At 34.7% G+C, this 17,433-nt stretch overlaps 1 long non-coding RNA gene across 1 annotated transcript in view; it reads left to right on the top strand.

Moving 5' to 3' along the window:
* Nucleotides 1-15,322, top strand: part of LOC110255676 — a 139,262-nt gene extending 123,940 nt beyond the window's left edge. Inside the window, exon 3 of the long non-coding RNA XR_002336319.1 lies at nt 13,205-15,322. This is a non-coding gene — a long non-coding RNA (uncharacterized LOC110255676). The remainder of the gene's footprint in view (nt 1-13,204) is intronic.

The raw sequence follows: 17,433 nt of genomic DNA on the forward strand, positions 1-17,433 counted from the left end.
AAGAGCTATTCTTATTTCCTGGCCCAGAAACAAACAAAGAAACAGATGTTCTCCATATCCAACCCTTACTCCCCAAGGCAGATTTATCATACCCTCAACTGTTCTTGTCCTCATTCTAATACTTGCTATACACTATTATTATATCTTCTCAATGTCATAGATATTATTAATATGCTCTGTTTTGTAGATGAGAAAACTTGGGAACAGCATTGTCCAGTGGTTAATACACCAATATTTAGATGGTTGTGGAGATTAAATGGATATGTTCTCATCCTTCCTTGATAGTTAATGACAACAAGTTTCCTGGAACTCAATATCATTTTAAGGGTATTGGTTCAAAGGATACTGCTGAAGTTGTAAAGAAGGCACTTTGCTAGGCTTGCTTCACCCAAAGTGAAATCTGTCCAGGTATTCAAATTATACTCAATGAAGTTAGAAAAAAGGAGATAATCCAGGGTTTGGGGATTATCTTCATTTCTGAATCCCAGAGCCTTTGCATAGATCTCTCTCTGGGTGGGTCCTGATAAACAGGTTTAAGGGATGCCTTGACATTTGGGAGATGCTAATATGGATAGTGACTGAGTCTTCATTTCATCCTTATGATGATGACAAGGTGGATGGGTTTAAGAAATAGGATTCATATCATGATACCTAGAATTTTATGAAAGAGTAAGTTCTGAGAACAAATCAATCTGTAACCCTATCTCCATATTACCTACTATTTAGCCCCTTGGACTCCTAAAATGTTATATTGAGCATATATTGAGAAGCCAAATGAAGCACTGAATAGCAATACTTGATCTGGCAGTGGGATTTTTTATTAATATTAATTAATTATGGGCAAGGTCTTAGGATTTCTTACTCATGGTGATTAAAGTTGCTTTCATAGTGTCATTTTAAAAATACAGTTTAATACTGGATTTCCAGCTCTTACAGTGTTCTGTAATTTTATGTAGCCAGTAAATTGCTCCTTGATATGGCATATATTTATATTCTTAGACCTTTTTAAGAAAGTGAGGCTTAATGTGAGTTTGCTTTTCTGAGGATTGGCAAATATGATTGGAAATAACTTTGGGGGCAAGAAAATATATGACTAAAACCTGGGAAAAAAAGAAATAGACACATATCTTTCACATAACTTTAGGAGATATTCTGATGCTTATATTTTCTTCAAGGTATACGCATCCTACATAACTTTAAGGCAAATTTTGTCTTCCACATAGCTCTCTCCCTTATGAACATCTTTATATTTATATTTTGTGCAATTATGTTTCATATTAATCCCCTGTTAAAATACATGGCAAAATTTTATAATGGGTTCTTTTATTTCTTGAATTATAATTTTTCAAAGGGAACTGTCTATGGAGTGTTTGTGGGCAATTTAGTTTATGGCATGAATTGCCACACAAATAGCACTTACATTTTTATAGTAAAATATATATCATTTTATGACTCTGGTTATCATATTTTCCTTTGATCTTTTTTGCTGAAAAAATTGTTTTGTCGTAATTTCTTCTAGGCCTGTCATGTCTATTTTCTGAAGTATGAGTGATAGAGCCATGGTAAATAACATGATATTAATAGAACTAGACAATTTTACATTGTGAATTTGGAAGATTTAGGGTGCTCTTTATTTATACCAAAACCCTTCAACTTCGGCCAACTGTAATTGTGGGTACTCAATGAAGATATTTTACCAAAATAAAGCTCCAATTTAGAGTTGGGTTCCATATGGAAAGAGGAAAAGCTTATTTTTATGTGGTCCCATAGTCAAAAAACTAAATGCAGTTTGTTTCTTGTTTGGAATGTTATACTAAAAATTGGGACTTAAATGATTTATTAGTGAATGCTTATAAGTACATTAACCTCTTAAAATTCTTTTCTAGTAAGGTAATGTTTTAACTTGAATTCTAGCAACTCTTGATTTAAGGCAACTTAAATGCTATTTTCCTATATATTTTAATTATAATTATCATACAATATTATATTAATTTCTAAAATCATAAAACTCCTAGAAGGAAACATAGGCAGTAATCTCCTTGGCGTTGATCTTAGCAATATTTTTTGAATATATCCCCTCAGGCAAAAATAAATAAATGGGATTATGTAAAACTAAATAGCTTTTGCACAGCAAAAGAAACTGCCAATAAAATGAACAGGCAACCTACTGAATGGGAGAAGATGTTTGCAGATGATATGTCCATAAGGGTTTGACACTGAAAACATATAAATAACTCATACAACTCAACCTCCAAAGGAAATGAACAACCTTATTGAAAAATGGGCAGATGACCTGAATAGAAATTTCTCTAAAGAAGATATACAGATGGCCAACAGGTACGTGAAAAAGTGTTCAACATAACTAATGATTAGGGAAATGCAAATCAAAACCGCAGTGAGCTACCACCTCACACCTATCAGAATGGCTGTAATAAAAAAGACAAGAAGCAATACGTGTTGAGAAGGCTGTAGAGAAAAGGGAACTCTTGTGCACTATCAATAGGAATATAAGTTGTTGCAGCTGCTGTGGAAAACAGTAGGGCGGTACCTCTATAAAGCACTAAAAATAGGACTACTATATGATCCAGTAATTCTTCTTCTGGATATTTATCTGAAGAAAAAAATACTAATTCAAAAAGATATATGTACCTCTATGTTCATTGCAGCACTATTTACAGTAGCCAAGCTATGAAACCAACCTTAAGTGTCCATCAACAGAGGAATGGATAAAGAAGTTGTAGTGTATATATACAATGGAATATTGGTCAACTGTAAAAAAACATGAAATCTTGCTCTTTGTGATAACATGGATGGACTAGAAGTTATTATGCTAAGTGAAATAAGTTAACAAAGAAAGCAGTTACCATATGATCTCAACTCATGTGTGGAATCTAAAAAGCAAAGTAAAGGAGCAAAGCAAAACAGAACAGAAGCAGACTCATAGATACAGAGAACAAACTGGTGGTTTCCAGAAGAGAGGGAGATGGGGGGGGGGTGGATGAAATATTTTTCTTTATCTTTAACCTGTGGAATGAAATTAGAAAGCCTTTTCTTTCCAGATTACATAGGGTTATATATAAGAATCTTAATTAGGTCATCTGGTTCAAGAGGGAGACACAGGAAGGGCACATACATAAATAACAAAACAAATGTAAAGTAATTAGCAACTGGTTCCTACAAACCTCAGAACCTGGATCCATGCCTACTAGTAATTCAGTCTCCTGCCAGCCATTGCTTACCTCAAAATAACAGAAATGCACATTTTACTCAATAGGCAGTTCTGAATCCACATGAAGTGTTATAATGGGTTTTTATGCTAATAACTTTTTAATGGATCAGTACAAAGTCACAAAGATGTTACTTCAGTGTTCTAAGCCAAGGGTTGGCAAACTATAGCTTGTTGGCTAAATGTAGCCATGCCCCTTCATTTGTGTGTTGTTCAGGACTACTTGTATACTAACCAGAGCTGAGTAGTTGCAAAAGAGACAATATATCTCACAAATTCTAAAATACTCTCTGGCCCTTTACAGAAAAAAAAAATTTACTGACCCAGGATTGGGGCATAGATATATATAGGGATGAGGGAAACTTTTTATATATTTCTTACCTTTGCGTAATTGTGGTATAATGCATATCGAAGAAATTAATCTGTATGAAATCTTAGAGTCACTGGATCAGATCAGCTCAAAACTAAATATATGCTGTCACCAGCCCATTGACTTTGAAATCAACTAGTGACTCAAAGGGTAAATCTACCTTCACATTTTCCCAATTAAAAACTTACTGATAGATTCAACTTCTAGTAAAGAAGATATATGTATGTTCCATTCTCTCTCTCCCATTGATAGCAGCTAAAATACCAGTCGAGATTCATGAAGCAACTATTAGAGATCTCTAAAAGTTAAATAAGAGCAGGTCAGCCGGGTAGAGATATCAAAGCTTGAAGAATGACCACATTTGGAGATCTATTCTATTTTCAGTTTTATTTGCTTACTTGTCTTGCTTTCCATTACCTCCTTGCTGAGGCATCTGTATCTTCTGGAACTGTGAACAGTCACAGACAGAAAAGGCTCTTTAGTCAGAGGACCAAGAAGAGGGTACCCTGAAGGACATACTTCAGGGCTCTTAAGGCTTTCCTGGCCTGTACCCTAGGAAAGTTTCAGCAATAGAATAGCAACCCTATTGCAGCAAAAGTGATGTTATGAGCATCAAAGTGGGGGAAGTGGTGCTGGTAGTGGAGGACCTCTCGGGCTCTTTTCTCTTGTGAATTTACCCCAGGTAGATGCAATCCAGAGTGTAGCAGTAGTCAAGGCTCTGCTATTCAGTGGAGCAATAGTAGAGGGGACATGATCTGCCCAACTTCTTTTTTTGTAAATTAATTAATTATTTATTATTTTATTTTTTTATTTTTTTCTTATCAAGCAGTCTTAATTGTAATCAATTGTTATTTCCCCAATACTTTTTTTTCTATTGTACGGCATGGTGACCCAGTTACACATACATGTACACATTTTTTTTTCACACATTATCATGCTCTATCATAAGTGACTAGACTAGTTCTCAGTACTACACAGCAGGATCTCATTGCTAATCCATTTCAAAGGCAATAGTCTGCATCTATTAACCCTAAGCTCCTAATCCATCCATAGACTTGTGGTTGCCCAACTTCTTTAGAGTCAGAATAAATCAAAACAACTCATTCCAAAAAATTTGGAAAAAATATGTCAGGAGCCACAAAAATGATTATATTCTTGATATAATAATTAATTTATAATATGTTCTAAGAAAAAATACAAAGAATTTTAAAGGAAAAAGTCATTGGCACTTTATTAAATGAATGAAATAATTTCACTACATAATCAAATAATTTATGTTAAAAACCAAAGACATCAACTCGAATCATGTGTAATCATTCATGGGATTATTATGAAAGCTAGGGAGGAATTAAATTCATATGAAATAGTATTAAATGAAAAAAACACTTTAAAGTTGGATTTGAGATGTGAATAAACTACTTGAACAATGCCAAAGGTGATTTGGTAATTTTTAAGACTGCCTAAAATAAGTTTTCACTCAGTTTTCATAATATTAATGATATTGTGGTGTTTTAAATTCATAATAACTTAGTCTTCATTTGGGGTGTAGAAATTGGTTTTAAAAAGTGATTTTTTCCCTCTAAAGAATCCTCTAATATGTATTAGAGAAGTTCTTTTAGGAGTAGAGATGTTTATAAACAAAATCATTTAGGTAGAAATGCAACCATGGAAAACATTTTGGTATAAGAATCAAAATTCTCGATATTTTCAGTCAATGAGTGTTTGGAGAATATCTTCCAAGAAAACTGACAAAGCATATCTTTCAGTTTTCTGTTCCTGAAATAATTCACTAACACCTTTTTTTTCCTGTTCTTTTTAATTTGGCTGAATAACTTCCTTGCTATAAACCATGTTGATAAGGTTGTTGGGGTAAAAATAATCAAATGGTCCATACACCTAAAATCTCTGGACTATGATTTTTTAAATTTCACACATCTTTGCATTCACATCTTCTGGCTGAGGATGCAAATGGAAGTGAGTGACCGTAGCATGGCATGTCAGTTTCAGGCACATTATCCACTCCTGTTGGATAGAGTGAACTGAAACATTTAAGATATTGTCAACAGTCTGGAATTCAATTTAGTTAATCAAACACTGCCTGCTCTGTGCCAAGCATTGACCGAATCCTTTGAATTCAGAGAGTGATAAAGCTTATGACTGCCATTCAGAAGAGACAGGCACAATACAAATAATGCAGTAATACAAGGGCTAGAATAAAGGAATAGTAAGTGGTATGGAAATGCAGGTGATAGAATAGCCAACTCTTCCTGGATTTGGGGTCAGGTCAGAGAATGCCATACCATGACTTTGAATTGACCTTTGAAGCAGGGTATAAAGAAAGTCAAGATAAAAAGACTGGAGTCATGAAATACTTTGCACTTACCTGGGAGAGGACACAGATAGCATTTCAGATCCTATTTTATTCACTCAGGTGAGAGGCAATGAAGGTCCAAGTCAAGGTATTTTCAATGATGATAGGCATGAAAAGATTGACTTTAGGTTTATTTAAGAGTTACAGCCTATATAATTTGGAGACTAAATGAAAGAAACAAGGATGACTCTAATTTCCTAGTTTGGAATATGGTCAATTGTTGGTTCCATTAATTTAAACCTTGCAAACTTTAACTTGACTCTTGGCTTGATCACCAACTTCCATACATTATATTTAGTGCCATCTTTTAAATTACATTTTGTATTTGAGATTTATTACAGTAATTTCTGGAACTCTAGTCAAACTCATTGAAAGTCTGAAAACTAGGCAAATGAGTACTTTCACAAAGAATTCCAAGAGTTCCCTTGTGATGCTACAGGTTAAGGATCTGGCATTGTTACTGCAGCAGCTTAGGTTGCAGCGTGGCAGGGGACTGACCCGTGGTAGAACCTTCACATGTCATGGGCATTGCCAAAAAAACCCCAAAAAATAAACATAAAAACACAATTCCAAAGTTGTAAAGGTCAAAATAAAATGAAAACAAATAGAAGAAAAAAGAAATAATAAAAAAAGAAAAAAATATAAATTTTATCAAATTTAAATAACAGACTTTATTAAGATTAGGATAAATATCATGCACCTTAGTAGAAAGAGTAAATAATAATTCCTTTAAATGTAATTTATAGGATTAATGAAATTCTGATTAACTTAACTTGGTAACATTTTATTATGGAAAGTTAGAAAACATACAGAAAAATTAAAGTAATTTTTAAGTGCATTCTGAGATTTCTACACTCTGTATTCTGTTACTAACTTGCTTTATCACATAGCCATATATCCATCAATCTTTGGTATTTTGATATACTTCACAATTGATTGTGTCTTTCCCATTCTAGGCAAGATGGAGTAATACAGGCTGGATTTACCTGCCTCCTGAAACACTACCACCAAAAGAAAAGCCAACAAAACATATGAAATAACAGCTTTCATGACACTGAGATCAGTTAATGAAGGGCAGTGAACATTGTTTTATAATTGCCCAAGTTTACTGCCTTGAGAAATTTCCAGGCTGTTGTTCAAGGAGAGAGAACCTGATGGTGGTGGTGGTGGGGATTGCATTGAAATGCCAGGGAATCAACCCAGATGAAATTCCTTGAAAGAGTAATGGCCAAAGTTCATTCAAGAGAAATAGATAAACTGAGCTTCATATCCATAAATAAATTGAATTTGTAGGTAAATAACCCTGTGGAAAGGAAGATCGAGGCTCAGATGAATTCTCCCAAGCACTTAAAGAAGAAATACCAGTTCTACACAAACTCTTGTGCAAAACTGAAGAAGAGGGAACACTTTGCAAATTACTCAATGAGACTAGCATTACCCAGGTACTAAATCAAGAAAAAAATATTACAGGAAAAATCTATAGACCAATAACCCTCATAAACATATATGCAAAAACCTCTGAAAATATTTTTAATAAATACAATGTAATAATAAATATAACAAATACAAAGGATAATACATCATGACTAAGTGGAATTTATCTCAGGAATCCAAAGTTGGTTTCACATTTCAAAATTAATCAATATAATTATAATTAAAAAACACTGAAAAAGAAAAATCATAGGATTGTCACACTAAATGCAGAAAAACATTTGGCAAAATTCAAGATCTATTTTTTTAATAAACCACTCAGAAAACTGGACATCAGAGAGATCTTTGTGAAACTGATAAAGAGCATCTTAAAAGCAAACCGTGCAACAAGCCTATTTAATGGTGAAAGATTGAATGCTTTTCCCCTTAAGAAGCAAATAAAGAGATCTGTCTTTGCCCCTTCTATTCCATTTTGGATTGGAAATTCTAGGGAGTGAAATAACTTAAGAAAAAGAAAATAAGAGACATTAGAAGGAAAGAAGAAAAATAACCTTTATGTGCAGAAGACATGACGATCTATGTAGGAAGTCTCATGTGTTCAAAACAAAAATAAAAACCTAAAAGTTTGTTTAACAGTGCTTCAGTATAGGTGTTTAGTATGCAAAACTAAATGTATTTTTCTACTGGCAACAAACAAGTAGAGATAACATATATGAAATGCATAGGAATAAATCTGCCGGAAGATGTCAGAAATTTGTACACTGAAAATTACAGAATGGTACTGAGAGGAATTAAGAAGCCCTATATAGAGATGTGCTATTTCATGAGTATGATGATCCCAAATTAATAAAATGTCAATTCTCTCTAAATTGAATTATAAATGTAATAAAATTCCATTCATACCCCCAGTAGATATTTAGCTTATTCTAAAATGTCTAAGAAACTGATAAGAAAATCTGAACAACTAAATAGCCAAAATAGCTTTGAAAAAGACCACAGTTGGGGAACAGTTTGTGTATGTGTATAGTTTGCCATATAAAACTATTTAAATATACAGATATACTCAGTTAAATTTTAAATCTTTGCTCACTAAATTAGTAGCTCCAGTGGAATGAATATTTTTGGTCTATTTTTCTGCTGTATCCTCAGTGTCTAAATCATGCCTCGAACATATTAAGCATCAATATAGAATTGCTGAGTGTATGAATATATGCATCCTGTAGTTTTGGAAGAGATAAAGTTTTATGAATCATCATTATTAAATCACATTAAGTAGACCTGAGTGGCTATGGATATTTGCGAAGTGCTGAGCTAAACAATAGGAAACCAAGCTTCTGCTGCTGACCATGCTGCTAACCATGTGACCTTGAGTAAGTCCTTGAATTTTTCAGATCACAGATCTGAGTTCCATGGAGGTGGGGGATTAGACAAAGACGTTTAGTTTTTCCTATACCATCAAAACTAACAGGAATGGGATTTTCACTGTCAAGCAAAACAGTAACATTTGAAGAATAGCAAAGAAGAAAACAAGAAAGCAATATTGGAAGATGTGAAACAGAAGGTGGTGACTATCAGACTCTACAAAAACAAATACTACATTACTAATGGGAAAAACTCAGACACATCCAGATCTACATTATATATTTTTTTTAAATGTTCAGGAAGAGGTGTTACCAGTTACTTCTAGATCCAGTAGTGATGGCTCAAAATTTAAAAATATTAAGAAACAAATAGATCTGAGGTTCTCAGTCTTGGCTGTACCTCAGGCTAGGAGTCACCTGAGGAGTTTTAGAAATTTTCGACACCTGGCTCCCTCATCCAGAGAGTCTAAATTAATTGGTACCCAAGTAATTCTAACATATTTGAGATTGAAAGACTCTGAGTTTGGACTGGAGCAGTGTGATTCAAGATTCTGGTCTGTTGAGGGGAGAAATAACCAAAACTGACTTGCTCTGACTTTTGAACCTGACTTAACTATTGGAAGTTGGGTGTGTTCCATCCAAGAAAGTAAACCAAAAATAATGAAGGTATAGACTTTAGAAAATAGGTAATCAAATCAGGAAGAAGGCAAAAGGAATTGTGAACATCCACGTAGAGATAATACCTGGATAATAGCCATTCAGTAAAATTAGAAGCCAATCCAAATAAAAACACACTAGTGCCGGAAAAGATATTCTTAAACAAGTTGAATTTATAGTGTAAATAATGTGCTCTATTATAGGTAACATTTCCTTTTAAGACTTTAGGAAGACTGTAAGGTGGAATGGTGGAAAAAACATGTTACACTAAATAAAACAATTTTCAGTTGTGAATGATTTGTATAGGCAATCTGTATGTATGCATATACATTAGATATATACATATATATATTTGAACTATTTATCTATTTATCCAGCAGTTTCACTGTAAGTATTTCAGGAGGAAATTGTAGAAAAGCAGAGAAAATGATAGTAAAAGAGAACTTAGTTATCATCTTCATAATTTAAAGTCAACAGATAAGAAGGCACTTGACTGATGATACAAAAGATATCAGGGTATGCACGTTGTTTAGAAATGTGGAGATGTTTGATGTCATAAAAAAGCAGCTTAAAAGTGGAAAGTGGTTGCCTCTATGGAGGAGTCTGTGACAGGGTTTCTCAGTACCGGTGCTCTTTGAAATTTGTTGTGGGTGTGTGTCCTGTGCATTTTAGTACATGTTGTAGCATACCTGGCCTCTAACCCTAGATCCTAGTAGCAACTCCTTTTCCCAAATAGTAACAGCCAAAAATGGCTCAGGACATCACCAAACACCTCCCAGATGGGAAAACGCCAAATTGGAAGGAGGGGCATATTTCATATTTTGCTATAAACATTTGTAATTTGATTTTCAAAACTGTATATTTTTATTATTTTTATATAATAAAGAGTAACTAAAAATAAAATAAGGGAATTGACTAAAATTATTTTGAATATCCTTTGAAGTCTGAAATCCTATAAGGTCAAATTTCCCCAGTACTGAGTTTTTTTTAAAAAAATTGAAATGTGGTTGATTTACCATGTTGTGTTAGTTTCTGGTATATGCAAAGTGATTCAGATATATACATATATATATATATATTTATATATAAAATATATATAATTTTATATTTTATATATTCATTGTTTTTCCATTATAGTTTATTACAAAATATTGAATATAGTTACCTGTCCTATACAGTAGGACCTTATTGTTTTTCTATTTTATATACAGTAATTTGTATTTACTAATTCCAGACTCCTAATTTATCCCTCTCCCTCACCTTTCCCCTTTGGTAACCATAAGTTTATTTTCTATGTCTTTGAATCTGTTTTTGTTTTGTAAGTTCATTTAAATCATTTTTAAAATATTTCACATATAAGTGATATATGCTATTTGTCTTTCACTGTCTGACTTACTTCTCTTAGTATAATGATTTCTAGTTCTATCTATGTTGCTGCAAATGGCATTATTTCATTCTTTTTTATAGCTGAATAATTTATTCTCCTGTATGTGTATATACCACATCATCTTTATCCATTCCTCTGCTGATGGACACTTAGGTTGCTTCTATGTCTTGGTTATTATAAATGGTGCTTTATGAACATTGGGGTACATATATTTTTTTGAATTAGAAATTTCTCTGGATATATGCCCAGGACTGGGATTGCTAGATTATATGATATCTCTGGTTTTTTTGTTTGTTTGTTTGTTTGTTTTAAGGAACCTCTATATTGTTCTCTACAGTGGATGCACCAATTTAAATTCCCACAAACAGTGCAAGAGGCTACCATTTCCTCCACACCCTCTCCAGCATTTATTTTGTAAATTTTTGATAATGGCCATTGTGACTGGTGTAAGGTCATACCTCACTGTGGTTTTGATTTTCATTTCTCTAATAATTAGCCATGTAGAACATATTTTCCATGTGCTTGTTGATAATTTGCCTATCTTCTTTGGAGAAATGTCTACTTAGGTCTTCTTTTTAGCAGCATTTATAAGCTATGGTTTACAAATCTCTGCTGAATCATTTTACATAAGCATGGTTGAGTATGTAGTGCTGGTGCACAGAAATACATAAAACCTTATGCCTGATTTCAGGTTACTTACATATACGTATCTGGGCATTTGATACAAACAACAATATAATTACGGAAGGGTTTTGGAGGCAGAGGAAAATGGTCTCAATTCCCATCTTTCTCCCCCTATTGGCTCTTTGTCCATGAGAAATGTCTGGCATATGATACCCAACAATGTTATTTTGGTTATCCTTCTCTCAAAAATCTTTCTCAGTTCTCTGACTGTGAAAAGAGGTTATGACCTATATTTAACTGAGCAGTGCAAACAAGTGCTATTGGTATTTCAAGGAAGAAGCAATAACATCTCCACTGTGGAAGAGGAGGGGAATATTTTTATGGGAGGGCGGCAGATTTGCAATGAAATGGGGTTTGTGTGTCTTAGGTCCTTAGGTCTATGCCAGTAAAGACTCTTCTCCTATTGGAAAAGACAAACCAGTAACTTCCCCACCTATACCCAGTTTAAGGCCAAGTGGAGTTATCCTAATTTTATGTTACTGTCATGACTGATAGTTGTCTCTGACCACTTAAGGTATTTGTTTTGTAAAAAATTCAACAGAAAATAATCTGCTTTGGAAATGATCATAAGGGTCTGTGACTAAATTTCTTTACTGAGTTTATCAAGGTTGTTGCTTTTTAACAAATGCTAAGAATTGCTTAAACAGAGTTTGTTTCGGGGATAAGAATTAAGATGCTTTTAAAACCTAGGTAGAAACATGGTTTTAAGTAGTAATTCTATTAAATCAGACAGTCTGGGTATACCTTCCTTTGATATCCTTTCCTGGATAGTTGTTTTTTTTTTTAGCAGAATAATATTTATGCCAAATCAGTTTTGTTGCAGTTAATGCTATTATTATTTATTAGTACAGCTATAACCAAGGGTGTTTTCATATGGCATGAAGTAGGTTTTTATTTTTCAAACCTAAGAACAGACTAAAGTTTTCTAGTGAAACTGCTTTGGTAAATACCATCAATTCTGATGACAGATTATTTGCAATAATCCCAGGCAATTTTGTTACACTGCCGTTATGTTTAGGTGATAGCAAATTAAAATGATAAAATGTCTTTATCTCTTTCCTGCAGCTGTTTTAGCAATCCCATAAAATGAGTTTATGCCATCAGCTGTACCTGTCCAGAAATATATAAATACAGGTGGCATTGTTCCTTAAGTATTTCACTAGTCACCATGCTGTGTAGACAACCTAATCGTCCATTTCTAAAGAAAATATTTCAGTGTCTGTTTTTCAATTATTTGAGAAATAGACACATTCTTTGCTTTGCCTGGTGTCAGGGTCCTCTCACCATATATATTATAGTAAATTACTATAATAGGAGCCCTTGGCAGGTTGCATTAGAGTGAAAAGAAGAACAGATTGGATGGAAATAAGAAGAATTCATTCTTCCTCCTCTCTAGTGTGTGTGTATGCCCTGACTATCACCAGAGGAGCATATTAACCTTCCTTCGATTCTAAATGTTTCTAGAAAGCAGAACTGAATAGAACAAGATGTGCAAACAACCTTCTCTCATTCCCTACTGAAAATAAATGTTTCTTTTTTAGATCATTTAAAAGGGATGATTTAAATATAAATTTGGATTCAGTTTTGTTCTCCTCAATAAACTTATATATATGTAAAGTTCATTTTCATTTATATATGTATATATTCATTTTATTTTTTCCATTTAGGAACCCTTATGAGATCTTTTTACTAGACTTGATTTTCACTCCTTTCACAGATTGTTACTTCTTACCAGGAGCACTGTGCTTGGCTCCATGGCTTGACCGAGCAGTGCTGAGTCCATTTGGAGTCGAGTTCATAGATTCACTGGGGATCTACCATCTCTGGTCACTTTGTACCTGAGGTCTGACTCTTTTTCCAGTACATTCACACCATGGTTGTCAGCATTCACCTCTCTCTAGGTAAGTTTCTTGGAACATGCTTGAGTCCAATGAATCTTTGCTTTATCCATATCATTGTTGCACATTGTGGTTCAATGCTTCACACCTTGTTTCTTACCACTGTTTTTTTAAAATATCTGAACCACATGGAGATTATCATTATTCTGAAAATGGGGCAAGGTATCTGCTTCTGTAGTTTGAACCTAACTAGCATGGGTCTGACTTTGCTTCCATAAGTCACTTCCTTATAGCAAAAGGAAATTCATTATATTCTTCTGGGTACTCCACCTCATTCTTATTGAAAACTGCGTACTTCAGCATGTGAAGATGGCCCTGTTTCCGAGGGAATCACTGTCAATGGATGCCTGGTAACAGATGTTTATTATTATAAGAAATGGGTGAACAGTCGGTAACAATCTGGTTTCAGGTCAGTTTTAAGTCACTTTGTTCCTTATGATGGTAACTTTATAATTTGGACTTGTGGTGCCTAATGGTGTCATATTTCATCTTGAATTCTTGCTTCTTGATCTGGGACACAAGACTTTATCAGCTACTATCAGGAGGCATGCAGTCATAGGAATAGAGTTTAAATACTTTACCCACCACTCTCTCTCAGCAAGTTATTTAATTTCACAGAGTTTTTGTGAAAGAGTTGAAATTCGATAAGCTCTTTAATGCTATTACCACATCTCCTGGTATATGTTAAGTATTTGTTTAAATGCAAAATAAAGAAAAACAGCAAATAGCACAGATATCACCTTGTGAAACTTTTGATTTGAAGACCATGGTTCCAGAAAACTAGCTTCCCCAAACCCTACATGTCAGTACAGAAATGGACAGGACATTGCAATCAATCCTTTACCCTGGGGAAGATTCTGGTTCAGACCCAGCTGCGGTCTTCATGTCCTTCAAAGAAAGTGAGAGAGAGAGAGCAACCCATTCTGACAATTCAACATGACGGCAACTGTCTTTTCACTGGAAACACTGAAAATTGTTTTTTGTTGCTTTGAGACTCACCCATACAAGTGACAAAAGCAATTCTTTAAAATCTTGGGAAAACATATTTGCATTCAAGGTTTCAGAAATCACTATTAAACAAAAGCAAGTTCTGTGTTCTTGAACATGTCAGATGCCTCTTGTAGCTATTTTGGATAGTATTTTAGTTTTTGTGTTAGGTTTTGTATGTGTTTGTGTGTTTTGTTTTTATTGGAAAAAAAAATCTCATTATAATGATTTGACCTCTAGTTTTATTCCAAGACTTAGAACCCAGATGCAGCATTAAAACTACAAGATACTGGAAATATTGACAGTCATTTAAAATATGATATATCTAGGGATACTTTTAAAGACCTGTTGTGTTTGTGTTAATATCGAGCACTTACATCTAAATGGATATAATAGTTTTCTGTGGATTTGTGAAGACAAGGCACTATTTTTCTTGGTCGATGTTATCCAGTTATTTGTAAACATACTCAGTGTCCTTGTTGTGTAAAATGATACTGTTATCTGTCCAATTTGGAGTGCCTATCATAGATCTTGACTGAGCCAATTTTTGAAAAGGAATCAGTATGACATGGTATTTCGTTAACTTGTCTGTAGGCTTCCCAAGGAGATAAAGCAAATGAAGTAATTCTTGGCAAAAATAGCGCCACGTGTCCTCAGTAACTAGGGTTTGGACACAGGGCTATTATTCTCAGTCAGCATTGAAGTGTTGGCCTTATATCCAAGCAAAGAGATCTCTCAGATTGTGTCCTTATTAGCTAAGTATGTTGATCTGTTTGGCTGGTAATAACTTGATCCCTCTCACCTGTTTACTTATCAACAGAGTGGGGGAAATAACAGAACACCCTTAATAAGGGCATTTTGAAAATTATATAAGATGATGCTCATAAAGCATGTACAAATGTAAGCATGTACAAATAATAGCATAAAAAATGTAAGCTCCTTCTACAAATATCATCAATCTCTCTATTACTATTATTATCATTGGGAAAAGTTTACCTTTGATTGTCTCTCATTTTTCCTGTCCTTTTTCTTACTTCTCTTTGTGGTGTTGAGTCACAACTTGAGGAGTGAAATCCCCTAAGGCAGGAATTCCCACTGTGGCTCAGCGGGTTAAGATCCCAACATAGTGCTGGTGAGGATGCCGCTTTGATCCCTTGCCTCATTCAGTGGGTTAAGGATCTGGGGTTGCCTCAAGCTGTGGCATAGGTCACTGATGTGGCTTGAATCCTGCATTGCTGTGGCAGGAACTTCAATGCACCTCGGGTGTGGCCTGAAAAGAAAACCAAAACAAAACTAACAAGGAAATCCCCAAAGACCTACTTACATATAAGAAGAGGGAAATAAGGTCACTTTGTGTCTGATATACACTCACTTATCATGGGGACAAAAGAAACCCTAATCAAATCTTTGTCACAAGTACATCAAGACAGTGACAGACTGTAGAATATAAATTGTTCAGGTCTGAAAACTACTTTTTCAGGAGTTATATTGGCTTCTGATATCTCCAGCCCTACTACTGTGTGGTAGACACTGCCAGGAAAGAAGCCACACTTGGGTGATTCTAAGGGTCCTTTGCAAGGGGGATTTTTAGACTGTAGTGAAAGCCTGCAATTCCCAATCCCCTCCATGCCTCTTTTTCTGAATCTCTTCCAGGAAGTGATTCTTCGGGAAAGACTAGAATTTTTCCGAGAGGCCTGCAAGAATGTAAACTAAAAATTGTATTGCATATCCTCCATGGGCATTTATTCATCTATTCATTTATTCATTCATAAATTCATGCACAGGGATTTCCTGTAGTGGCTCAGTGGGAATGAATCTGACTAGTAACCATGAGGCTGTGGGTTCGATCCCTGGCATCAGTCAGTGGGTTAAAGATTCGGCGTTGGCATGAGCTGTGGTGTAGGTCTCAGATGTAGCTTGAATCTTGTGTTGCTGTGTGTGTGGTATAGGCCAGCAGCTATAGCTCTGATTCGACCCCTGGCTTGGGAACTTCCATATGCCACAGGTGCATTCCTAAAAAAAAAAAATCATCAACTCATGTACAGGGTTTCTACTAAGTGCTGGGCATTTTGTTGGGCTTTAATACATAGGACAAAGTTTGGGTTTGACCCTAAAAAGCCTTCAAGACTGGTGGAGAAGACCTTGAGCTTTGAATATTGGAGTGATGAATAAGATGAGAGGATAAGTAGGGATATAATAGATGCATGTAGGAGGGGACATCTAAACTGAAAGGAGAGGTAGGAAAGGTAATGAAATTATATTGTAAAATAAAGTATTTGTATAAGTAAGTGGTATCAAATGAGACGAGTTGGCATCTAGATAATGTTCCCAAAAGAGAGAAAAACAACTTCAAATACATAGGAAAGTAAACAAAGAGAAACAAACAAGGAACCCATCATATTGCTAAAAAAAAGCAGTGTAGTAAAACCTTTTATTGGGAGGGGATAATTTCTGTGGTAGCTGATGGAATGCCACAAAGTGTTTTGTATGATATTAATACAAACAGAACATGTGCTTCAAAAAGTTGTGTTAGGTACTAAGGCAGTATATGGATCTGAGTCTGGGAGAAGTTAGAGAAAGGGCCACTTGTTTGGAGATTACTAAATATATGCCAGGAAAAGTTGCTCTTGGCAGAAGGTGGGGCTGAAGCATAGAGATTGTGGATTCAGGGATGTGGCTATTTATCCATCATGTCTTATTTAATTGCTTTTATGCACAGTCCTGCTTGTGGTATTTAGAGGAAAAAGGCATGGTTCTTGCTCTAGGGAAACCAGGAGGGAGAGGAGAGGAAGAGAAAGACTGACTGTAGAAGAAAGGAAAATGCTTTATAATTTAGTAGCTGTAACACCATGTTTTTTTCCTGCTTTTTTAAATAAAGAGCCCTGTATTTTCATTTTGCACTAGGTGCTGATCATCAGAGATTCATCTACCAAAATGGGAGTTAAGCAAAGTCCACTTATGTATCACTCATTTCAGAGTCAAGTAACATTTATACTGCCTGGGTAATAACAGGGCTTATTACCTGAGACGGAGAGCGAGAGGGAAGGGGTTGTGGGGAGAG

Source organism: Sus scrofa, chromosome 10, assembly GCF_000003025.6.
Source record: "Sus scrofa isolate TJ Tabasco breed Duroc chromosome 10, Sscrofa11.1, whole genome shotgun sequence".
In the NCBI taxonomy this organism is placed as follows: Eukaryota; Metazoa; Chordata; class Mammalia; order Artiodactyla; family Suidae; genus Sus; species Sus scrofa.